The 24387-nt window shown below is 45.9% G+C and overlaps 9 non-coding genes across 9 annotated transcripts; all 9 read right to left on the bottom strand.

Moving 5' to 3' along the window:
* Positions 1 to 11629: 11629 nt before the first annotated feature.
* Positions 11630 to 11703, bottom strand: trnat-ugu (transfer RNA threonine (anticodon UGU)). The gene has a single exon. It is a non-coding gene; the product is annotated as a tRNA-Thr (tRNA).
* A 1581-nt stretch (positions 11704 to 13284) lies between these two features.
* Positions 13285 to 13358, bottom strand: trnat-ugu (transfer RNA threonine (anticodon UGU)). The gene has a single exon. It is a non-coding gene; the product is annotated as a tRNA-Thr (tRNA).
* Positions 13359 to 15473: 2115 nt separating this feature from the next.
* On the bottom strand, positions 15474 to 15546 carry trnak-uuu (transfer RNA lysine (anticodon UUU)). The gene has a single exon. It is a non-coding gene; the product is annotated as a tRNA-Lys (tRNA).
* Positions 15547 to 16595: 1049 nt separating this feature from the next.
* trnai-uau (transfer RNA isoleucine (anticodon UAU)) lies at positions 16596 to 16669 on the bottom strand. Its single transcript has one exon. It is a non-coding gene; the product is annotated as a tRNA-Ile (tRNA).
* A 1588-nt stretch (positions 16670 to 18257) lies between these two features.
* Positions 18258 to 18331, bottom strand: trnat-ugu (transfer RNA threonine (anticodon UGU)). The gene has a single exon. It is a non-coding gene; the product is annotated as a tRNA-Thr (tRNA).
* A 1592-nt stretch (positions 18332 to 19923) lies between these two features.
* On the bottom strand, positions 19924 to 19997 carry trnat-ugu (transfer RNA threonine (anticodon UGU)). Its single transcript has one exon. It is a non-coding gene; the product is annotated as a tRNA-Thr (tRNA).
* A 453-nt stretch (positions 19998 to 20450) lies between these two features.
* Positions 20451 to 20523, bottom strand: trnak-uuu (transfer RNA lysine (anticodon UUU)). Its single transcript has one exon. It is a non-coding gene; the product is annotated as a tRNA-Lys (tRNA).
* A 1049-nt stretch (positions 20524 to 21572) lies between these two features.
* Positions 21573 to 21646, bottom strand: trnat-ugu (transfer RNA threonine (anticodon UGU)). Its single transcript has one exon. It is a non-coding gene; the product is annotated as a tRNA-Thr (tRNA).
* Positions 21647 to 23228: 1582 nt separating this feature from the next.
* On the bottom strand, positions 23229 to 23302 carry trnat-ugu (transfer RNA threonine (anticodon UGU)). The gene has a single exon. It is a non-coding gene; the product is annotated as a tRNA-Thr (tRNA).
* Positions 23303 to 24387: the final 1085 nt, after the last annotated feature.

The following is a 24387-nucleotide window of genomic DNA, read 5'->3' as shown; positions in this document are numbered from 1 at the left end:
CACAGTCAGAGGCTCAGTACTGGGGATAGTGCCACACAGTCAGAGGCTCAGTACTGGGGATAGTGCCACACAGTCAGAGGCTCAGTACTGAGGATAGTGCCTCACAGTCAGAGACACAGTACTGGGGATAGTGCCATACAGTCAGAGGCTCAGTACTGGGGATAGTGCCACACAGTCAGAGGCTCAGTACTGGGGATAGTGCCACACAGTCAGAGGCTCAGTACTGGGGATAGTGCCACACAGTCTGAGGCTAAGTACTGGGGATAGTGGCACACAATCAGAGGTTCTGTACCAGGAATAGTGCCACGCAGTCAGGCTCAGTACTGGGGATAGTTCCACACAGTCAGAGGCTCAGTACTGGGGATAGTGCCACACAGTCAGAGGTCAGTACTGGGGACAGGGCCACACAGACAGAGGTTCAGTACTGGGGATAGTGTCACACAGTCAGAGGTTCTGTACTGAGGATAGTGCCACACAGTCAGAGGCTCAGTACTGGGGATAGTGCCACACAGTCAGGGGCTCAGTACTGGGGATAGTGCCATACAGTCAGAGGCTCAGTACTGGGGATAGAGACACACAGTCAGAGGCTCAGTCCTGGGGATAGTGCCACACTGTCAGAGGCTCAGTACTGGGGATAGTGCCACACAGTCAGAGGCTCAGTACTGGGGATAGTGCCACACAGTCAGAGGCTCAGTACTGGGGATAGTGCCACACAGTCAGAGGCTCAGTACTGGGGATAGTGCCAACAGTCAGAGGCTCAGTACTGGGGATAGTGCCACACAGTCAGAGGCTCAGTACTTGGGATAGTGCCACAGTCGGAGGCTCAGTACTGGGGATAGTGCCACACAGTCAGAGGCTCAGTACTGAGGATAGTGCCACACAGTCAGAGGCTCAGTACTGGGGAGCGCGCCACACAGTCAGAGGGTCAGGACTGGGGATAGTGCCACACAGTCAGAGGCTCAGTACTGAGGATAGTGCCACACGGTCAGAGGCTCAGTACTGGGGATAGTGCCACACGGTCAGATGCTCAGTACTGGGGACAGTGCCACACAGTCAGAGGCTCAGTACTGGGGATAGAGCCCACACAGTCAGAGGCTCAGTACTGGGGGTAGTGCCACACAGTCAGAGGCTCAGTACTGAGGATAGTGCCACACAGTCAGAGGCTCAGTACTGGGGATAGAGCCACACAGTCAGAGGCTCAGTACTGGGGATAGTGCCACACAGTCAGAGGCTCAGTACTGGGGATAGAGCCACACAGTCAGAGGCTCAGGACTGGGGATAGTGCCACACAGCCAGAGGCTCAGTACTGGGGATAGAGCCACACAGTCAGAGGCTCAGTACTGGGGATAGAGCCACACAGTCATAGGCTCAGTACTGGGGATAGTGCCACACAGTCAGAGGCTCAGTACTGGGGATAGTGTCACACAGTCAGAGGCTCAGTACTGGGGATAGAGCCACACAGTCAGAGGCTCAGTACTGAGGATAATGCCACACAGTCAGATGCTCAGTACTGGGGACAGTGCCACACAGTCAGAGGCTAAGTACTGGGGATAGTGCCACACAGTCAGAGGCTCAGTACTGGGGATAGAGCCACACAGTCAGAGGCTCAGTACTGGGGATAGTGCCACACAGTCAGAGGCTCAGTACTGGGGATAGTGCCACACAGTCAGAGGCACAGTACTGGGGATAGTGCCACAGTCAGAGGCTCAGTACTGGGGATATTGCCACACAGTCAGAGGCTCAGTACTGGGGATAGTGCCACACAGTCAGAGGCTCAGTACTGGGGATAGTGCCACACAGTCAGAGGCTAAGTACTGGGGATAGTGCCACACAATCAGAGGTTCTGTACCAGGGATAGTGCCACGCAGTCAGGCTCAGTACTGGGGATAGTGCCACACAGTCAGAGGCTCAGTACTGGGGCTAGTGCCACACAGTCAGAGGTTCAGTACTGGGGATAGTGCCACACAGTCAGAGGCTCAGTACTGGGGATAGAGACACACAGTCAGAGGCTCAGTCCTGGGGATAGTGCCACACAGTCAGAGGCTCAGTACTGGGGATAGTGCCACACAGTCAGAGGCTCAGTACTGGGGATAGTGCCACACAGTCAGAGGCTCAGTACTGGGGATAGTGCCACACAGTCAGAGGCTCAGTACTGGGGATAGTGCCACACAGTCAGAGGCTCAGTACTGGGGATAGTGCCACACAGTCAGAGGCTCAGTACTGGGGATAGTGCCACACAGTCAGAGGCTAAGTACTGGGGATAGTGCCACACAATCAGAGGTTCTGTACCAGGGATAGTGCCACACAGTCAGGCTCAGTACTGGGGATAGTGCCACACAGTCAGAGGCTCAGTACTGGGGCTAGTGCCACACAGTCAGAGGCTCAGTACTGGGGATAGTGCCACACAGTCAGAGGCTCAGTACTGGGGATAGTGCCACACAGTCAGATGCTCAGTCCTGGGGATAGTGCCACACAGTCAGAGGCTCAGTACTGGGGATAGTGCCACACAGTCAGAGGCTCAGTACTAGGGATAGTGCCACACAGTCAGAGGCTCAGTACTGGGGATAGTGCCACACAGTCAGAGGCTCAGTACTGGGGATAGTGCCACACAGTCAGAGGCTCAGAACTGGGGATAGTGCCACACAGTCAGAGGCTCAGTACTGGGGATAGTGCCACAGTCGGAGGCTCAGTACTGGGGATAGTGCCACACAGTCAGAGGCTCAGTACTGAGGATAGTGCCACACAGTCAGAGGCTCAGTACTGGGGAGCGAGCCACACAGTCAGAGACTCAGGACTGGGGATAGTGCCACACAGTCAGAGGCTCAGTACTGAGGATAGTGCCACACGGTCAGAGGCTCAGTACTGGGGATAGTGCCACACAGTCAGAGGCTCAGTACTGAGGATAGTGCCACACGGTCAGATGCTCAGTACTGGGGATAGTGCCACACAGTCAGATGCTCAGTACTGGGGACAGTGCCACACAGTCAGAGGCTCAGTACTGGGGATAGAGCCCACACAGTCAGAGGTTCAGTACTGGGGATAGTGCCACACAGTCAGAGGCTCAGTACTGAGGATAGTGCCACACAGTCAGAGGCTCAGTACTGGGGATAGAGCCACACAGTCAGAGGCTCAGTACTGGGGATAGTGCCACACAGTCAGAGGCTCAGTACTGGGGATAGTGCCACACAGTCAGAGGCTCAGTACTGGGGATAGAGCCACACAGTCAGAGGCTCAGGACTGGGGATAGTGCCACACAGCCAGAGGCTCAGTACTGGGGATAGTGCCACACAGTCAGAGGCTCCGTACTGGGGATAGTGCCACACAGTCAGAGACTCAGTACTGGGGATAGTGCCACACAGTCAGAGACTCAGTACTGGGGATAGTGTCACACAGTCAGAGGCTCACTACTGGGGATAGAGCCACACAGTCAGAGGCTCAGTACTGGGGATAGTGCCACACAGTCATAGGCTCAGTACTGGGGATAGTGCCACACAGTCAGAGGCTCAGTACTGGGGATAGAGCCACACAGTCAGAGGCTAAGTACTGGGGACAGTGCCACACAGTCAGAGGCTCAGTACTGGGGATAGAGCCACACAGTCAGAGGCTCAGTACTGGGGATAGTGCCACACAGTCAGAGGCTCAGTACTGGGGATATTTACACACAGTCAGAGGCCCAGTACTGGTTTTATTGAAATTGTTTTTCCCTGAGCAACATTTTTCCCGCTTACAAAGCAATTGAAACGAATTTTTAAAAAACTTTTTAACAATAATAATAATAATAATAATATACAAGTAACAAAACCTCGTACTCTATTGACCTATACTCAACTAAGCCTCCTCCCCACCCCCCCCCCCCCCCACCCCCTCCCCCTGGGTTGCTGCTGCTGGCCATCTGTCTTCCCTCTAACGTTCCCCTTGGTAGTCGAGAAATGGCTGCCACCGCCTGGTGAACCCTTGAGCCGATCCTCTCAGGGCAAACTTTATCTGCTCCAGTTTAATAAACCCCGCCATATCGTTTACCCAGGCCTCCAGTCCGGGGGTTTTTGCCTCCTTCCACATGAGTAGGATCCTGCACCGGGCTACGAGAGACGCAAAGGCCACGACATCGGCCTCTTTCGCCTCCTGCACTCCCGGCTCTTCCGCAACTCCAAATAGAGCTAACCCCCAGCCTGGTTTGACCCGTGCCTTCACCACCTGCGAAACACTCCCGTCACTCCCTTCCAGTACCCTTCCAGTGCCGGGCATGCCCAAAAAATATGTGCGTGGTTTGCCGGGCTCCCGCCACACCTCCCACATTTGTCCTCCACTCCAAAGAACCTGCTCAATCTTGTCCCCGTTATGCGTGCTCTATGTAGCACCTTAAATTGAATCAGGCTAAGCCTGGCGCATGAGGAAGAGGAATTTACCCTGCTTAGGGCATCAGCCCACATACCCTCCTCTATCTCCTCCCCTAATTCTTCTTCCGACTTTCTTTTTAGTTCGCCCACCGACTCCTCCCCCTCTTCCCTCATCTCTCTATAAATCTCTGACACCTTGCCCTCTCCGACCCACACCCCTGAAAGCACCCTGTCCTGTATCCCCTGTGTCGGGAGCCGCGGAAATTCCCTCACCTGTTGTCTAGTAAATGCCCTCACCTGCATATATCTCAAGAAATTCCCCCGGGGTAACTTATAATTTTCCTCCAGTGCTCCCAAGCTTGCAAAATTCCCATCTATGAATAAATCTCCCACCTTCCTAATTCCCAACTGGTACCAGCTCTGAAATCCTCCATCCATTCTTCCTGGGGCGAACTTATGGTTGTTCCTGATAGGGGACCCCACCAGGGCTCCCCGCACCCCTCTCTGTCGCCTCCACTGTCCCCATATGTTCAGTGTTGCCGCCACCACCGGGTTCGTGGTGTACTTTTTCGGTGAGAACGGTAGCGGCGCCGTGACCAGCGCCTCGAGACTCGTCCCTTTACAGGACCTTCTCTCCAGCCTTTTCCATGCCGCTCCCTCACCCTCCATCATCCATCTATGTATCATTGCCACATTGGCGGCCCAATAATAATCTCCCAAGTTCGGTAGTGCCAGTCCTCCTCTGTCCCTACTGCGCTGCAGGAACCCCCTCCTTACTCTCGGAACTTTCCCTGCCCACACAAAGCTCGTAATGCTCCTATCTATTTTATTAAAAAAGGTCCTGGTGATTAAAATAGGGAGACATTGAAATACAAATAAGAACCTCGGGAGGACCATCATCTTAATTGCCTGCACCCTGCCCGCCAGCGATAAAGGCTGCATGTCCCACCTCTTAAAGTCCTCCTCCATTTGTTCTACCAGCCGTGTCAGATTAAGTCTGTGCAAGGTTCCCCAGCTCCTAGCGATCTGAATCCCCAAGTATCGGAAGTTTCTTTCCACTTTCCTTAGCGGCAAGCCTTCTATCTCTCTACTCTGGTCCCCTGGATTTATCACATATAATTCACTCTTCCCCATGTTTAACCTATACCCCGAAAATTCCCCGAACCTCCTCAAGATTCGCACAACCTCTATCATCCCCCCCGCTGGGTCCGACACGTATAGCAATAGGTCATCCGCGTATAACGAGACTCGGTGTTCTTCTCCCCCTCTAGTCACCCCTCTCCATTTCCTGGAGTCTCTCAGCGCCATGGCCAGAGGTTCAATTGCCAGCGCAAACAACAATGGAGACAGCGGGCATCCCTGTCTTGTTCCCCTATATAATCGGAAATACTCCGATCTATGTTGACCTGTAACTACGCTTGCCGTTGGTGCCCCATAAAGTAGTCTAACCCAGCGAATAAATCCGTTCCCAAACCCAAACCTCCTTAACACTTCCCATAAATAGTCCCACTCCACCCTATCAAATGCCTTCTCTGCGTCCATTGCCGCCACTATCTCTGCCTCCCCCTCCACTGAGGGCATCATTATCACCCCTAATAGCCGTCGCACGTTAACATTCAATTGTCTCCCTTTTACGAACCCTGTCTGGTCTTCGTGCACCACCCCCGGGACACAGTCCTCTATCCTCGATGCCAGCACCTTTGCTAGCAGTTTGGCGTCCACGTTCAATAGTGAAATAGGCCTATAGGACCCACACTGCATCGGATCTTTGTCCCTCTTCAAAATTAGCGATATCGTAGCCTCCGACATTGTCGGGGGTAGTGTCCCCCCTTCCCTGGCCTCATTGAACGTCCTCGCCAACAACAGGGCCAACAAGTCAACATATTTTCTGTAGAATTCCACCGGGAACCCGTCCGGCCCCGGGGCCTTCCCTGCTTGCATGCTTCCCAGTCCCTTAATAACCTCGTCCACCTCAATCGGCGCCCCCAGGCCTGCCACCGCCTGCTCCTCCACTTTCGGGAACCTCAACTGGTCCAGGAACTGCCGCATCCCCTCCTCTCCCTCTGGGGGCTGAGACCTATACAGTTCTTCATAAAAGGTCTTAAACACCTCATTTATCTTTCCTGCCCTTCGCACAGTGTCTCCCCTTTCATCCCTAATTCCTCCTATCTCCCTCGCTGCTGCCCTCTTTCGCAGTTGGTGCACCAACAGGCGACTAGCCTTTTCCCCATATTCATACTTCCTCCCCTGTGCCCTCCTCCACAGTACCTCCGCCTTTCTGGTGGTCAGAAGGTCAAACTCGGTCTGGAGTCGTCTCCTCTCCCTGAATAGCTCCTCCTCCGGGGTCTCTGCAAATTCCCTGTCCACCCTTAAAATCTCCCCCAGTAATCTATCCCTTTCCTTGGCCTCTGTTTTCCTTTTGTGGGCCACAATAGAAATCAGCTCTCCTCTGACCACCGCTTTTAGTGCTTCCCAGACCACACCCACAGGGACGTCGCCGTCGTCATTGACCTCCAGGTATCTCTCGATACACCCCCTCACACTTGCACACACTCCCTCATCCGCCATCAGTCCCACATCTAATCGCCAGAGTGTTCTCTGCTCCCTGTCCCCTCCTACTTCCAGGTCCACCCAATGTGGGGCATGATCTGAAACCGCTATGGCTGAGTATTCATCTTCTTCCACCCTAGAGATCAACGACCTTCCTAAAACAAAATATCTATCCGGGAGTACACTTTATGGACGTGGGAGAAGAAGGAATACTCCCTAGCCCTGGGTCTAAGAAATCGCCATGGATTCACTCCCCCCATTTGGTCCATAAACCCCTTAAGTACCTTGGCCGCTGCCGGCCTTCTTCCAGTCCTTGAGCTGGATCTATCTAGCCCCGGGTCCAGCACCATATTAAAGTCCCCTCCTAAAATCAAATTTCCTACCACCAGGTCCGGTATACGCCCCAGCATCCATCTCATGAACCCCGCATCGTCCCAATTTGGGGCATACACATTAACCAACACGACCTCCATTCCCTCCAGCATACCACTCACCATTACATATCTACCTCCACTATCTGCTACGATGTTCTTTGCTTCAAATGCTACCCGTTTCCCCACCAAAAAGGCCACCCCTCTGTTCTTTGCGTCCAGTCCTGAGTGGAACACCTGTCCCACCCATCCTTTCCTTAGCCTAACTTGGTCTGCCACCTTGAGGTGCGTCTCTTAGAGCATAGCCACGTCTGCCCTCAGTCCTTTCAAATGCGCGAGCACTCGGGCCCTTTTTATCGGTCCATTCAGGCCTCTCACGTTCCACGTGATCAGCCTCACTGGGGGGCTACCTGCCCCCCTCCCGTGTCGACTAGCCATTACCTTCTCTAGGCCAGTCCCATATCCCGCCTCCGCGCTCCCGCTCGCTCCCCCAGCGTTGCATTCCGCCCCCGACCACCCTCTCTTTAGCCATTTCCTTTTGGATTTCACAGCAGCATCCCGGTTGTCCCCTCCCATCCCCCCCCCCCCCCCAGCCCTGCTAGATCCCTATCTAGCTTGATTGCTCCCCTCATATCACTTCCGTAAGTCAGCTGACTTCAACTGACCCCGGCTACTCCTGCTCGCTCCTCGACCCCCCCCCGGTGTGAGGGAACTCCCATCCGCCTTGCGCCTATTTTCCCGCCTTATTCTTTCTGGCGTGGGAACATCCCTTTACCTGACCCGCCTCTTATGGCGCAGCTCCCTTTCCCCTCCCCCTCTCCTTCCCCATTCTCCGACTATGTCCCGCCTCTCCTCCCTCACCGGCGCCCACATTTCCCCAGTGTCCCCCCCCTTCCCTGTTTACTTCTCGATTAACTTTCACCATCCCATTAACAAAAACAATAATAACAATAATAACAGTTCCCTGCAGCATCAGTCCCTCAGTTCCGGTCCAGTTTCTCTTCATTGATGAAGGACCATGCTTCCTCTGCCGTCTCGAAATAATAGTGTCTCTCCTGATGCGTGACCCATAGTCTTGCCGGCTGCAGCATCCCAAACTTCACCTTCCTTTTGTGCAAAACCTCTTTGGCTCGGTTGAAGCTCGCCCTCCTTCTCGCCACCTCCGCACTCCAATCCTGGTAGACCCTTACCACCGCATTCTCCCATCTGCTACTCCGCACCTTTTTAGCCCATCTCAGGACCTCTTCTCTGTCCTTAAGGCGGTAGAATCGCACAATTATCGCCCTCAGTGGCTCTCCCGCTTTTGGTCTTCTCGCCGGGATCCGATTTGCCCACTCCACCTCCATGGGGCCCGCAGGGGCCTCAGCACCCATCAGTGAGCTCAGCATCTCACTTGCGTACGCTCCACAGTCCACTCCTTCCACACCCCCTGGGAGACCTAGTATCCTGAGGTTCTTCCTTCGTGCTCCATTTTCAAGGGCCTCAATCCTGTCAGCACACTTTTTATGAAGTGCCTCGTGCGTCTGAGTCTTGACCGCCAGGCCCAGGACCTCGTCCTCAATACCTGACACCTTCTGCTCCACCACGCGAAGTTCAGTCTCCTGGGTCTTTAAAGTCTCCTTAAGCCCCTCAATTGCCTGTAACAACGGGGTCATTACGTCCTTCTTCAGCAGGTCCACGCACCGTCTCACCACCTCGTCCTGCTCAGGCCCCCATGTCACCTGTGGTTTCTCTGCCGCCATTTTGTTCCACTCCCTCTGACCTTCTGGCTGCAGATTCTTCGGGCTGTAGCCGCCGCCGCCGGTTTTTCCCTCCGTCGTTCGGGGGGGACTCCCTTCCCTCGCGCCTCGCACCGGGTTTTTCGGCCGCCAAAGTCCCCGTTGGGGCTCTTAAAAGAGCCCGAAGTTCCGTCGGAGCTTGAGCCGCCGAAACGTGCGGCTAGCTCATCCCTGCCGCAACTGGAAGTCGGCTCAGTACTGGTTTAAGTTGGTGCTGTGGCTTAGATTGTTAAAGCACCTGTCTAAGTAAACAGGAGATTCTAAGTTCAAATCTCAGCAGTGCCTTTATACCTTTACGTCAAAACAAGTAACCTGTTATGAAAAGCTCCCAATTTAATGGTGATTATTGGCAAAATCTCCATGGCACTAACCTTGAAGGTGCCCTCCCTACTCTTAGACTAGGGAAAGAGTAGGACCAGTCAAGGACAGGGATGGGAAGTTGTGTGTGGAGTCTGAAGAGATAGGTGAGATATTAAATGAATATTTTTCGTCAGTATTCACTCAGGAAAAAGATAATGTTGTGGAGGAGAATGCTGAGACCCAGGCTAATAGAATAGATGGCATTGAGGTACGTAGGGAAGAGGTGTTGGCAATTCTGGACAGGCTGAAAATAGATAAGTCCCCGGGTGCGGATGGGATTTATCCTAGGATTCTCTGGGAGGCCAGGGAAGAGATTGCTGGACCTTTGGCTTTGATTTTTATGTCATCATTGGCTACAGGAATAGTGCCAGAGGACTGGAGGATAGCAAATGTGGTCCCTTTGTTCAAAAAGGGGAGCAGAGACAACCCCGGCAACTATAGACCAGTGAGCCTCACGTCTGTAGTGGGTAAAGTCTTGGAGGGGATTATAAGAGACAAGATTTATAATCATCTAGATAGGAATAATATGATCAGGGATAGTCAGCATGGCTTTGTGAAGGGTAGGTCATGCCTCACAAACCTTATCGAGTTCTTTGAGAAGGTGACTGAACAGGTAGACGAGGGTAGAGCAGTTGATGTGGTGTATATGGATTTCAGCAAAGCGTTTGATAATGTTCCCCACGGTAGGCTATTGCAGAAAATACAGAGGCTGGGATTGAGGGTGATTTAGAGATGTGGATCAGAAATTGGCTAGCTGAAAGAAGACAGAGGGTGGTGGATGATGGGAAATGTTCAGAATGGAGTTCAGTTACAAGTGGAGTACCACAAGGATCTGTTCTGGGGCCGTTGCTGTTTGTCATTTTTATCAATGACCTAGAGGAAGGCGCAGAAGGGTGGGTGAGTAAATTTGCAGACAATACTAAAGTTGGTGGTGTTGTCGATAGTGTGGAAGGATGTAGCAGGTTACAGAGGGATTTAAATAAGCTGCAGAGCTGGGCTGAGAGGTGGCAAATGGAGTTTAATGTAGAGAAGTATGAGGTGATTCACTTTGGAAGGAATAACAGGAATGCGGAATATTTGGCTAATGGTAAAGTTCTTGGAAGTGTGGATGAGCAGAGGGATCTAGGTGTCCATGTACATAGATCCCTGAAAGTTGCCACCCAGGTTGATAGGGTTGTGAAGAATGCCTCTGGAGTGTTGGCCTTTATTGGTAGAGGGATTGAGTTCCGGAGTCAGGAGGTCATGTTGCAGCTGTACAGGACTCTGATACGGCCGCATTTGGAGTATTGCGTACAGTTCTGGTCACCGCATTATAGGAAGGACGTGGAGGCTTTGGAGCGGGTGCAGAGGAGATTTACCAGGATGTTGCCTGGTATGGAGGGAAAATCTTATGAGGAAAGGCTGATGGACTTGAGGATGTTTTCGTTGGAGAGAAGAAGGTTAAGAGGAGACTTAATAGAGGCATACAAAATGATCAGGGGGTTAGATAGGGTGGACAGTGAGAGCCTTCTCCCGCGGATGGAAATGGCTGGCACGAGGGGACATAGCTTTACACTGAGGGGTAATAGATATAGGACAGAGGTCAGGGGTAGGTTCTTTATGCAAAGAGTAGTGAGGCCGTGGAATGCCCTACCTGCTACAGTAGTGAACTCGCCAACATTGAGGGCATTTAAAAGTTATTGGATAAACATATGGATGATAATGGCATAGTGTAGGTTAGATGGCTTTTGTTTAGGTGCAACATCGTGGGCCGAAGGGCCTGTACTGCGCTGTATCGTTCTATGTTCTATGTTCGATGTAATCATTCAATCTTTGCTCACAGACATCGCTGACAAACATTCAAAATGTTCCTACTGGATTTCCTGAGGTCAAACCTGTCGTGCATTCAAAGGAAAATACTGCACATGTTGTGAATCTGCATGAGAAACTAAAAATGATTGGATTAAAGCTCATAAAATTTGAGGATGTCTGCGGAGCCAGACACAAAGATAATGTTTCAAATCCATGTGATCCTTATTCCGAGCTGAAGCGAGGTTACATGCAATGGAGTCGATGAGGAAAATGGAAGTTGCGTGAAAAGTGGGAGATATGGAAGTTTGAATCAAGTTTGACATAAAACAAGGGAAAGCAATCTTGAAGGTCAGTACCACAGAAATGTTGTCAACATTTTCTATGTTCACCATTAAATGAGGAGCATTCTTCACAGGCTACATGCTTAAACCTGAATGTATAAAGGTACTGCTGAGATTTGAACTCAGGATCTCCTGTTTACAAGACAGGCGCTTTAACCATCTAAGCCACAGCACCAATCTGCAAGACAACTTTGCAAATGTAGAACAGATTTCAAATGTTTTGATTAAACATCAGTAGTGTTGATTTCTCCTGCTGACTTTGAGAGTGCAAATTAAAATATTCATCGCCACTGGGCTTTTGACACTGTAAAAATTGCAGTTATTCTGAAAGTTAATAATTTAAAAGCAGTTCTGCAGGAAAGGAGCATACAAACAGGAAATATTTTGCGAATTGGTAAGTGATTAAACATGGCCAGAAAACTATAGTGATATAATGCAGGACAAGACCAGGAGAGAGTTTAAACATCAACTGAAAATCTAGCAAAAATCCTTGAAAATTCTGGACGGCTGTTGCAATTTGGCAAACACGACGTTGTCACGGTTCTTCCACTTTCCATAAAGCATCCTGCATTCTTTATTTTTATTTCCGACCGTTCATTGTGAAGCAAATGCTTTGAGCCAAAATCAAAGCCCTGACATGGACTTGAACCCTGGACCCTTAGATTAAAGGTTTGATGCTCTACCGACTGAGCTACCAGGGTCCATTATGAAAATATTCTCATAGCTGACTTCAAAGTCTCATATTGTATCTTTTGAATTTCCTTCACTGGTGATTCAGCCTCTCCAGCTCATTTCCCTCGCAAGCAGACCGGCAGCCTCCCTTCGGCCTTCTTTCTCAAATTCTTCAACTTGGACTCGCATTTTACCAATGATCTGTGAGGTGACAACTGTTGTGACCCAGGGACATGCACTGGGACTTCAAGACATTGAAGATTATGTTTAGTTCGCTGAGATGTGAGTGGGAAGCTGCAGAGATACAGGTTGTATTTTGAGAGAGGGAATAAAGCGTGTCATCTGTTGTTGGTTGTGGCAGAGTGTGAACGCAAGTAAGCTCATCTACTAAAGTAGCAAATTATGCAAATCGCAAATTTTCAGGGTGTAAATAGATCTGTCAACGCCACATCTTCATGGAAAACGCCCCATCCTTTATCCCGCCCAAATCGTTCTTGCTGACATGCAGCAACATATATCGTCCAATAAAAAGGCAAATTACTGCAGATGTGAAATCTGAAAAAAAACAGGAAATGATGGAAAATCTCAGTGGGTCTGGCAGCATCTGTGAAGAGAGAACCGAGCTAATGTTTCGAGGCAGGGTCATTCTTCATCAGAGTAAATAATTTAATCATTCAATCTTTGCTCACAGACATCGCTGACAGACATTCAACATGTTCCTACTGGATTTCCTGAGGTCAATCCTGTCGTGCATTCAAAGGAAAATACTGCACATGTTGTGAATGTGCATGAGAAACTAAAAATGATTGGATTAAAGCACATAACATTTGAGGATGCCTGTGGAGCCAAACACAAAGTTAATGTTTCAAATCCGTGTGATCCTTATTCAGAGCTGAAGCGAGGTTACATGCAATGGAGTAGATGAGGATAATGGAAGTTGCGTGAAAAATGGGAGATATGGAAGTTTGACGTAAAACAGGGGAAAGCAACCTTGAAGGTCAGTACCACAGAAATGTTGTCAACATTTTCTGTGTTCACCATTAAATGAGAAGCATTCTTCACAGGCTTTGACCTTAATGTACAACGGTACTGCTGAGATTTGAACTCAGGATCTCCTGTTTACAAGACAGGCGCTTTAACCATCTAAGCCACAGCACCAACCTGCCAGACAGTTTTGCAAGTGTAGAACAGATTTCAATTGTTTTGATTAAACATCAGTATTGTTGATTTCTCCTGCTGACTTTGAGAGTGCAAATTAAAATATTCATTGTCACTGGGCTTTTGAAACTGTAAAGATTGCAGTTATTTCTGAAAGTTAATAATTTAAAAGCAGTTCTGCAGGAAAGGAGCATACAAACAGGAAATATTTTGCGAATTGGTAAGTGATTAAACATGGCCAGAAAACTATAGTGGTATAATGCAGGACAAGACCAGGAGAGAGTTTAAACATCAACTGAAAATCTAGCAAAAATTTTTGAAAATTCTGGACAGCTGTTGCAATTTGGCAAACACGACGTTGTCATGGTTCTTCCACTTTCCATAAAGCATCCTGCATTCTTTATTTTTATTTCCAACCGTTCATTGGGAAGCAAACGCCTTGAGCCAAAATCAAAACCCTGATAGGGACCTGAACCCTAGACCATCAGATTAAAAGCCTGATGCGCTACCAAGTGAGCTACCAGGGCCCAATGTAAAAATGTTCTCATAGCTCACTTCAAAGTCTCATTTTGTATCTTTTGAATTTCCTTCACTGGTCATTCAGCCTCTCCAGCTCATTTCCCTCGCAAGCAGACTGGCAGCCTCCCTTTGGTTTCCTTTCTCAAATTCTTCAACTTGGACTCGCATTTTACCAATGACTTGAGATGTGGCAACTGTTGATGCCCACGGACATGCACTGGGACTTCAAGACATTGAAGATTACGGTTAGTTCGCTGAGATATGAGTGGGAAGCGACAGAGCTACAGATTGTATTTTAAGAGGGGGAATAAAGGGTGTCATCTGTTGTTTGTTGTGGCAGAGTGTGAACGCAAGTAAGCTCATCTAGAAAACTAACAAATTATGCAAATCGCAAATTTCAGGGTGTCAATAGATCTGTCAACACCACATCTTCATGGAAAATGCCCAACAATTTATCCCGCCCGAATCATTCTTGCTAACATGCAGCAACATATATCGTCCAATAAAAAAGCAAATTACTGCGGATGTGAAATCTGAATTAAAACAGGAAATGATGGAAATTCTCAGTGGGTCTGGCAGCATCTGTGAAGAGAGAACCGAGCTAACGTTTCGAAGTTGGGTCACTCTTCATCAGAGTAAATCATTTAATCATTCAATCTTTGCTCACAGACATCGCTGACAAACATTCAAAATGTTCCTACTGGATTTCCTGAGGTCAATCCTGTCGTGCATTCAAAGGAAAATACTGCACATATTGTGAATCTGCATGAGAAACTAAAAATGCTTGGGTGAAAGCTCATAAAATTTGAGGATGTCTGTGGAGCCAAACACAAAGTTAATGTTTCAAATCCGTGTGATCCTTATTCAGAGCTGAAGCGAGGTTACATGCAATGGAGTAGATGAGGAAAATGGAAGTTGCGTGAAAAATGGGAGATATGGAAGTTTGACATAAAACAGGGGAAAGCAATCTTGAAGGTCAGTACCACAGAAATGTTGTCAACATTTTCTGTGTTTACCATTGAATGAGGAGGATTCTTCACAGGCTACATGCTTTGACCTGAATGTATAAAGGTACTGCTGAGATTTGAATTCAGGATCATCTGTTTACAAGACAGGCACTTTAACCATCTAAGCCACAGCACCAATCTGCAAGACAGGCTTGCAAGTGTGGAACAGATTTCAATTGCTTCGATTAAACATCAGTATTGTTGATTTCTCCTGCTGACTTTGAGAGTGCAAATTAAAATATTCATCGGCACTGGGCTTTTGAAACTGTAAAAATTGCAGTTATTCTGAAAGTTATTAATTTAAAAGCAGTTCTGCAAGAAAGAAGTATACAAACAGGAAATATTTTGCGAATTGGTAAGTGATTAAACATGGCCAGAAAACTATAGTGATATCATGCAGGACAAGTCCAGGAGAGAGTTTAAACATCAACTGAAAATCTAGCAAAAATTCTTGAAAATTCTGGACGGCTGTTGCAATTTGGCAAACACGACGTTGTCACGGTTCTTCCACTTTCCATAAAGCATCCTGCATTCTTTATTTTTATTTCCGACCGTTCATTCGGAAGCAAACGCCTTGAGCCAAAATCAAAGCCCTGACAGGAACTTGAACCCTGGACCCTCAGATTAAAAGTCTGAAGCTTTACCGACTGAGCTACCAGGGCCCATTCTGAAAATGTTCTCATAGCTCACTTCAAAGTCTCATATTGTATCTTTTGAATTTCCTTCACTGGTCATTCAGCCTCTCCAGCTCATTTCCCTCGCAAGCAGACCGGCAGCCTCCCTTCGGCTTTCTTTCTCAAATTCTTCAACTTGGACTCGCATGTTACAAGTGACTTGTGATGTGACAACTGTTGTTACCCAGGGACATGCACTGGGACTTCAAGACATTGAAGATTATGTTTAGTTCGCTGAGATGTGAGTGGGAAGCTGCAGAGATACAGGTTGTATTTTGAGAGAGGTAATAAAGCGTGTCATCTGTTGTTTGTTGTGGCAGAGTGTGAACGCAAGTAAGCTCATCTAGTAAAGTAGCAAATTATTCAAATCGCAAATTTTCAGGGTGTAAATAGGACTGCAAATGCCACATCTTCATGGAAAACGCCCCATCCTTTATCCCGCCCAAATCGTTCTTGCTGACATGCAGCAACATATATCGTCCAATAAAAAGGCAAATTACTGCAGATGTGAAATCTGAAAAAAAACAGGAAATGATGGAAAATCTCAGTGGGTCTGGCAGCATCTGTGAAGAGAGAACCGAGCGAACGTTTCGAGGCTGCGTCACTCTTCATCAGAGTAAATCATTTAACCATTCAATCTTTGCTGACAGACATTCAACATGTTCCTACTGGATTTCCTGAGGTCAATCCTGTCGTGCATTCAAAGGAAAATACTGCACATGTTGTGAATGTGCATGAGAAACTAAAAATGATTGGATTAAAGCACATAACATTTGAGGATGTCTGTGGAGCCAAACACAAAGTTAATGTTTCAAATCCGTGTGATCCTTATTCAGAGCTGAAGCGAGGTTACATGCAATGGAGTAGATGAGGATAATGGAAGTTGCGTGAAAAATGGGAGATATGGAAATTTGACGTAAAACAGGGGAAAGCAACCTTGAAGGTCAGTACCACAGAAATGTTGTCAACATTTTCTGTGTTCACCATTAAATGAGAAGCATTCTTCACAGGTTACATGCTTTGACCTGTATGTACAAAGGTACTGCTGAGATTTGAACTCAGGATCTCCTGTTTATAAGACAGGCGCTTTAACCATCTAAGCCACAGCACCAACCTGCCAAACAGTTTTGCAAGTGTAGAACAGATTTCAATTGTTTTGATTAAACATCAGTATTGTTGATTTCTCCTGCTGACTTTGAGAGTGCAAATTAAAATATTCATCGTCACTGGGCTTTTGAAACTGTAAAGATTGCAGTTATTTCTGAAAGTTATTAATTTAAAAGCAGTTCTGCAGGAAAGGAGCATACAAACAGGAAATATTTTGCGAATTGGTAAGTGATTAAACATGGCCAGAAAACTATAGTGGTATAATGCAGGACAAGACCAGGAGAGAGTTTAAACATCAACTGAAAATCTAGCAAAAATTCTTGAAAATTCTGGACGGCTGTTGCAATTTGGCAAACACGACGTTGTCATGGTTCTTCCACTTTCCATAAAGCATCCTGCATTCTTTATTTTTATTTCCAACCGTTCATTGGGAAGCAAACGCCTTGAGCCAAAATCAAAACCCTGACAGGGACCTGAACCCTAGACCATCAAATTAAAAGCCTGATGCGCTACCAACTGAGCTACCAGGGCCCAATGTAAAAATGTTCTCATAGCTCACTTCAAAGTCTCATATTGTATCTTTTGAATTTCCTTCACTGGTCATTCAGCCTCTCCAGCTCATTTCCCTCGCAAGCAGACTGGCAGCCTCCCTTTGGTTTCCTTTCTCAAATTCTTCAACTTGGACTCGCATTTTACCAATGACTTGAGATGTGGCAACTGTTGATGCCCACGGACATGCACTGGGACTTCAAGACATTGAAGATTACGGTTAGTTCGCTGAGATATGAGTGGGAAGCGACAGAGCTACAGATTGTATTTTATGAGGGGGAATAAAGGGTGTCATCTGTTGTTTGTTGTGGCAGAGTGTGAACGCAAGTAAGCTCATCTAGAAAACTAACAAATTATGCAAATCGCAAATTTCAGGGTGTCAATAGATCTGTCAACACCACATCTTCATGGAAAATGCCCAACAATTTATCCCGCCCGAATCATTCTTGCTAACATGCAGCAACATATATCGTCCAATAAAAAAGCAAATTACTGCGGATGTGAAATCTGAATTAAAACAGGAAATGATGGAAATTCTCAGTGGGTCTGGCAGCATCTGTGAAGAGAGAACCGAGCTAACGTTTCGAAGTTGGGTCACTCTTCATCAGAGTAAATCATTTAATCATTCAATCTTTGCTCACAGACATCGCTGACAAACATTCAAAATGTTCCTACTGGATTTCCTGAGGTCAATCCTGTCGTGCATTCAAAGGAAAATACTGCACATGTTGTGAATGTGCATGAGAAACTAAAAATGATTGGATTAAAGCACATAACATTTGAGGATGTCTGTGGAGCCAAACACAAAGTTAATGTTTCAAATCCGTGTGATCCTTATTCAGAGCTGAAGCGAGGTTACATGCAATGGAGTAGATGAGGATAATGGAAGTTGCGTGAAAAATGGGAGATATGGAAATTTGACGTTAAACAGGGGAAAGCAACCTTGAAGGTCAGTACCACAGAAATGTTGTCAACATTTTCTGTGTTCACCATTAAATGAGAAGCATTCTTCACAGGTTACATGCTTTGACCTGTATGTACAAAGGTACTGCTGAGATTTGAACTCAGGATCTCCTGTTTACAAGACAGGCGCTTTAACCATCTAAGCCACAGCACCAATCTGCCAGACAGTTTTGCAAGTGTAGAACAGATTTCAATTGTTTTGATTAAACATCAGTATTGTTGATTTCTCCTGCTGACTTTGAGAGTGCAAATTAAAATATTCATCGTCACTGGGCTTTTGAAACTGTAAAGATTGCAGTTATTTCTGAAAGTTATTAATTTAAAAGCAGTTCTGCAGGAAAGGAGCATGCAAACAGGAAATATTTTGCGAATTGGTAAGTGATTAAACATGGCCAGAAAACTATAGTGGTATAATGCAGGACAAGACCAGGAGAGAGTTTAAACATCAACTGAAAATCTAGCAAAAATTCTTGAAAATTCTGGACGGCTGTTGCAATTTGGCAAACACGACGTTGTCACGGTTCTTCCACTTTCCATAAAGCATCCTGCATTCTTTATTTTTATTTCCGACCGTTCATTGGGAAGCAAACGCATTGAGCCAAAATCAAAACCCTGACAGGGACCTGAACCCTGCCTGGACCATCAGATTAAAAGCCTGATGCTCTATCAACTGAGCTACCAGGGCCCAATGTACAAATGTTCTCATAGCTCACTTCAAAGTCTCATTTTGTATCTTTTGAATTTCCTTCACTGGTCATTCAGCCTCTCCAGCTCATTTCCCTCGCAAGCAGACTGGCAGCATCCCTTTGGTTTCCTTTCTCAAATTCTTCAACTTGGACTCGCATTTTACCAATGACTTGAGATGTGGCAACTGTTGATGCCCACGGACATGCACTGGGACTTCAAGACATTGAAGATTACGGTTAGTTCGCTGAGATATGAGTGGGAAGCGACAGAGCTACAGATTGTATTTTAAGAGGGGGAATAAAGGGTGTCATCTGTTGTTTGTTGTGGCAGAGTGTGAACGCAAGTAAGCTCATCTAGAAAACTAACAAATTATGCAAATCGCAAATTTCAGGGTGTCAATAGATCTGTAAACACCACATCTTCATGGAAAATGCCCAACAATTTATCCCGCCCGAATCGTTCTTGCTAACATGCAGCAACATATATCGTCCAATAAAAAAGCAAATTACTGCGGATGTGAAATCTGAATTAAAACAGGAAATGATGGAAAATCTCAGTGGGTCTGGCAGCATCTGTGAAGAGAGAACCGAGCTAACGTTTCGAAGTTGGGTCACTCTTCATCAGAGTAAATCATTTAATCATTCAATCTTTGCTCACAGACATCGCTGACAAACATTCAAAATGTTCCTACTGGATTTCCTGAGGTCAATCCTGTTGTGCATTCAAAGGAAAATACTGCACATATTGTGAATGTGCATGAGAAACTAAAAATGATTGGATTAAAGCTCATAAAATTTGAGGATGTCTGTGGAGCCAAACACAAAGTTAATGTTTCAAATCCGTGTGATCCTTATTCAGAGCTGAAGCGAGGTTACAAGCAATGGAGTAGATGAGGAAAATGGAAGTTATGTGAAAAATGGGAGATATGGAAGTTTGACATAAAACAGGGGAAAGCAATCTTGAAGGTCAGTACCACAGAAATGTTGTCAACATTTTCTGTGTTTACCAATGAATGAGGAGGATTCTTCACAGGCTACATGCTTTGACCTGAATGAATAAAGGTACTGCTGAGATTTGAATTCAGGATCTCCTGTTTACAAGACAGGCACTTTAACCATCTAAGCCACAGCACCAATCTGCAAGACAGGCTTGCAAGTGTGGAACAGATTTCAATTGCTTCGATTAAACATCAGTATTGTTGATTTCTCCTGCTGACTTTGAGAGTGCAAATTAAAATATTCATCGGCACTGGGCTTTTGAAACTGTAAAAATTGCAGTTATTCTGAAAGTTATTAATTTAAAAGCAGTTCTGCAAGAAAGAAGTATACAAACAGGAAATATTTTGCGAATTGGTAAGTGATTAAACATGGCCAGAAAACTATAGTGATATCATGCAGGACAAGTCCAGGAGAGAGTTTAAACATCAACTGAAAATCTAGCAAAAATTCTTGAAAATTCTGGACGGCTGTTGCAATTTGGCAAACACGACGTTGTCACGGTTCTTCAACTTTCCATAAAACATCCTGCATTCTTTATTTTTATTTCCGACCGTTCATTGGGAAGCAAACGCCTTGAGACAAAATCAAAGCCCTGACAGGGACTTGAACCCTTGACCCTCAGATTAAAAGTCTGATGCTCTACCGACTGAGCTACCAGGGCCCATTCTGGAAATGTTCTCATAGCTCACTTCAAAGTCTCATATTGTATCTTTTGAATTTCCTTCACTGGTCATTCAGCCTCTCCAGCTCATTTCCCTCGCAAGCAGACCGGCAGCCTCCCTTCGGCTTTCTTTCTCAAATTCTTCAACTTGGACTCGCATTTTACCAATGACCTGTGATGTGACAACTGTTGTTACCCAGGGACATGCACTGGGACTTCAAGACATTGAAGATTATGTTTAGTTCGCTGAGATGTGAGTGGGAAGCTGCAGAGATACAGGTTGTATTTTGAGAGAGGTAATAAAGCGTGTCATCTGTTGTTTGTTGTGGCAGAGTGTGAACGCAAGTAAGCTCATCTAGTAAAGTAGCAAATTATGCAAATCGCAAATTTTCAGGGTGTAAATAGATCTGCAAATGCCACATCTTCATGGAAAACGCCCCATCCTTTATCCCGCCCAAATCGTTCTTGCTGACATGCAGCAACATATATCGTCCAATAAAAAGGCAAATTACTGCAGATGTGAAATCTGAAAAAAAACAGGAAATGATGGAAAATCTCAGTGGGTCTGGCAGCATCTGTGAAGAGAGAACCGAGCGAACGTTTCGAGGCTGCGTCACTCTTCATCAGAGTAAATCATTTAACCATTCAATCTTTGCTGACAGACATTCAACATGTTCCTACTGGATTTCCTGAGGTCAATCCTGTCGTGCATTCAAAGGAAAATACTGCACATGTTGTGAATGTGCATGAGAAACTAAAAATGATTGGATTAAAGCACATAACATTTGAGGATGTCTGTGGAGCCAAACACAAAGTTAATGTTTCAAATCCGTGTGATCCTTATTCAGAGCTGAAGCGAGGTTACATGCAATGGAGTAGATGAGGAAAATGGAAGTTGCGTGAAAAATGGGAGATATGGAAATTTGACGTAAAACAGGGGAAAGCAACCTTGAAGGTCAGTACCACAGAAATGTTGTCAACATTTTCTGTGTTCACGATTAAATGAGAAGCATTCTTCATAGGTTACATGCTTTGACCTGTATGTACAAAGGTACTGCTGAGATTTGAACTCAGGATCTCCTGTTTACAAGACAGGCACTTTAACCATCTAAGCCACAGCACCAATCTGCCAGACAATTTTGCAAGTGTAGAACAGATTTCAATTGTTTTGATTAAACATCAGTATTGTTGATTTCTCCTGCTGACTTTGAGAGTGCAAATTAAAATATTCATTGTCACTGGGCTTTTGAAACTGTAAAGATTGCAGTTATTTCTGAAAGTTATTAATTTAAAAGCAGTTCTGCAGGAAAGGAGCATACAAACAGGAAATATTTTGCGAATTGGTAAGTGATTAAACATGGCCAGAAAACTATAGTGGTATAATGCAGGACAAGACCAGGAGAGAGTTTAAACATCAACTGAAAATCTAGCAAAAATTCTTGAAAATTCTGGACGGCTGTTGCAATTTGGCAAACACGACGTTGTCACGGTTCTTCCACTTTCCATAAAACATCCTGCATTCTTTATTTTTATTTCTGACCGTCCATTGGGAAGCAAACGCCTTGAGCCAAAATCAAACCCCTTACCGGGACTTGAACCCTGGACCCTCAGATTAAAAGTCTGATGCTCTACCGACTGAGCTACCAGGGCCCATTATGAAAATATTCTCATAGCTGACTTCAAAGTCTCATATTGTATCTTTTGAATTTCCTTCACTGGTGATTCAGCCTCTCCAGCTCATTTCCCTCGCAAGCAGACCGGCAGCCTCCCTTCGGCTTTCTTTCTCAAATTCTTCAACTTGGACTCGCATTTTACCAATGACCTGTGATGTGACAACTGTTGTGACCCAGGGACATGCACTGGGACTTCAAGACATTGAAGATTATGTTTAGTTCGCTGAGATGTGAGTGGGAAGCTGCAGAGATACAGGTTGTATTTTGAGAGAGGGAATAAAGCGTGTCATCTGTTGTTGGTTGTGGCAGAGTGTGAACGCAAGTAAGCTCATCTACTAAAGTAGCAAATTATGCAAATCGCAAATTTTCAGGGTGTAAATAGATCTGTCAACGCCACATCTTCATGGAAAACGCCCCATCCTTTATCCCGCCCAAATCGTTCTTGCTGACATGCAGCAACATATATCGTCCAATAAAAAGGCAAATTACTGCAGATGTGAAATCTGAAAAAAAACAGGAAATGATGGAAAATCTCAGTGGGTCTGGCAGCATCTGTGAAGAGAGAACCGAGCTAATGTTTCGAGGCAGGGTCATTCTTCATCAGAGTAAATAATTTAATCATTCAATCTTTGCTCACAGACATCGCTGACAGACATTCAACATGTTCCTACTGGATTTCCTGAGGTCAATCCTGTCGTGCATTCAAAGGAAAATACTGCACATGTTGTGAATGTGCATGAGAAACTAAAAATGATTGGATTAAAGCACATAACATTTGAGGATGCCTGTGGAGCCAAACACAAAGTTAATGTTTCAAATCCGTGTGATCCTTATTCAGAGCTGAAGCGAGGTTACATGCAATGGAGTAGATGAGGATAATGGAAGTTGCGTGAAAAATGGGAGATATGGAAGTTTGACGTAAAACAGGGGAAAGCAACCTTGAAGGTCAGTACCACAGAAATGTTGTCAACATTTTCTGTGTTCACCATTAAATGAGAAGCATTCTTCACAGGCTTTGACCTTAATGTACAACAGTACTGCTGAGATTTGAACTCAGGATCTCCTGTTTACAAGACAGGCGCTTTAACCATCTAAGCCACAGCACCAACCTGCCAGACAGTTTTGCAAGTGTAGAACAGATTTCAATTGTTTTGATTAAACATCAGTATTGTTGATTTCTCCTGCTGACTTTGAGAGTGCAAATTAAAATATTCATTGTCACTGGGCTTTTGAAACTGTAAAGATTGCAGTTATTTCTGAAAGTTATTAATTTAAAAGCAGTTCTGCAGGAAAGGAGCATACAAACAGGAAATATTTTGCGAATTGGTAAGTGATTAAACATGGCCAGAAAACTATAGTGGTATAATGCAGGACAAGACCAGGAGAGAGTTTAAACATCAACTGAAAATCTAGCAAAAATTTTTGAAAATTCTGGACGGCTGTTGCAATTTGGCAAACACGACGTTGTCATGGTTCTTCCACTTTCCATAAAGCATCCTGCATTCTTTATTTTTATTTCCAACCGTTCATTGGGAAGCAAACGCCTTGAGCCAAAATCAAAACCCTGACAGGGACTTGAACCCTGGACCCTCAGATTAAAAGTCTGATGCTCTACCGACTGAGCTACCATTGCCCAATGTAAAAATGTTCTCATAGCTCACTTCAAAGTCTCATATTGTATCTTTTGAATTTCCTTCACTGGTCATTCAGCCTCTCCAGCTCATTTCCCTCGCAAGCAGACTGGCAGCCTCCCTTTGGTTTCCTTTCTCAAATTCTTCAACTTGGACTCGCATTTTACCAATGACTTGAGATGTGGCAACTGTTGATGCCCACGGACATGCACTGGGACTTCAAGACATTGAAGATTACGGTTAGTTCGCTGAGATATGAGTGGGAAGCGACAGAGCTACAGATTGTATTTTAAGAGGGGGAATAAAGGGTGTCATCTGTTGTTTGTTGTGGCAGAGTGTGAACGCAAGTAAGCTCATCTAGAAAACTAACAAATTATGCAAATCGCAAATTTCAGGGTGTCAATAGATCTGTCAACACCACATCTTCATGGAAAATGCCCAACAATTTATCCCGCCTGAATCATTCTTGCTAACATGCAGCAACATATATCGTCCAATAAAAAAGCAAATTACTGCGGATGTGAAATCTGAATTAAAACAGGAAATGATGGAAATTCTCA

This window comes from Scyliorhinus torazame, chromosome 4, assembly GCF_047496885.1.
Source record: "Scyliorhinus torazame isolate Kashiwa2021f chromosome 4, sScyTor2.1, whole genome shotgun sequence".
Taxonomy (NCBI): Eukaryota; Metazoa; Chordata; class Chondrichthyes; order Carcharhiniformes; family Scyliorhinidae; genus Scyliorhinus; species Scyliorhinus torazame.
The sequence above is the reverse complement of the archived record's forward strand: the minus strand, read 5'-3'. Positions and strand labels throughout refer to the sequence as shown.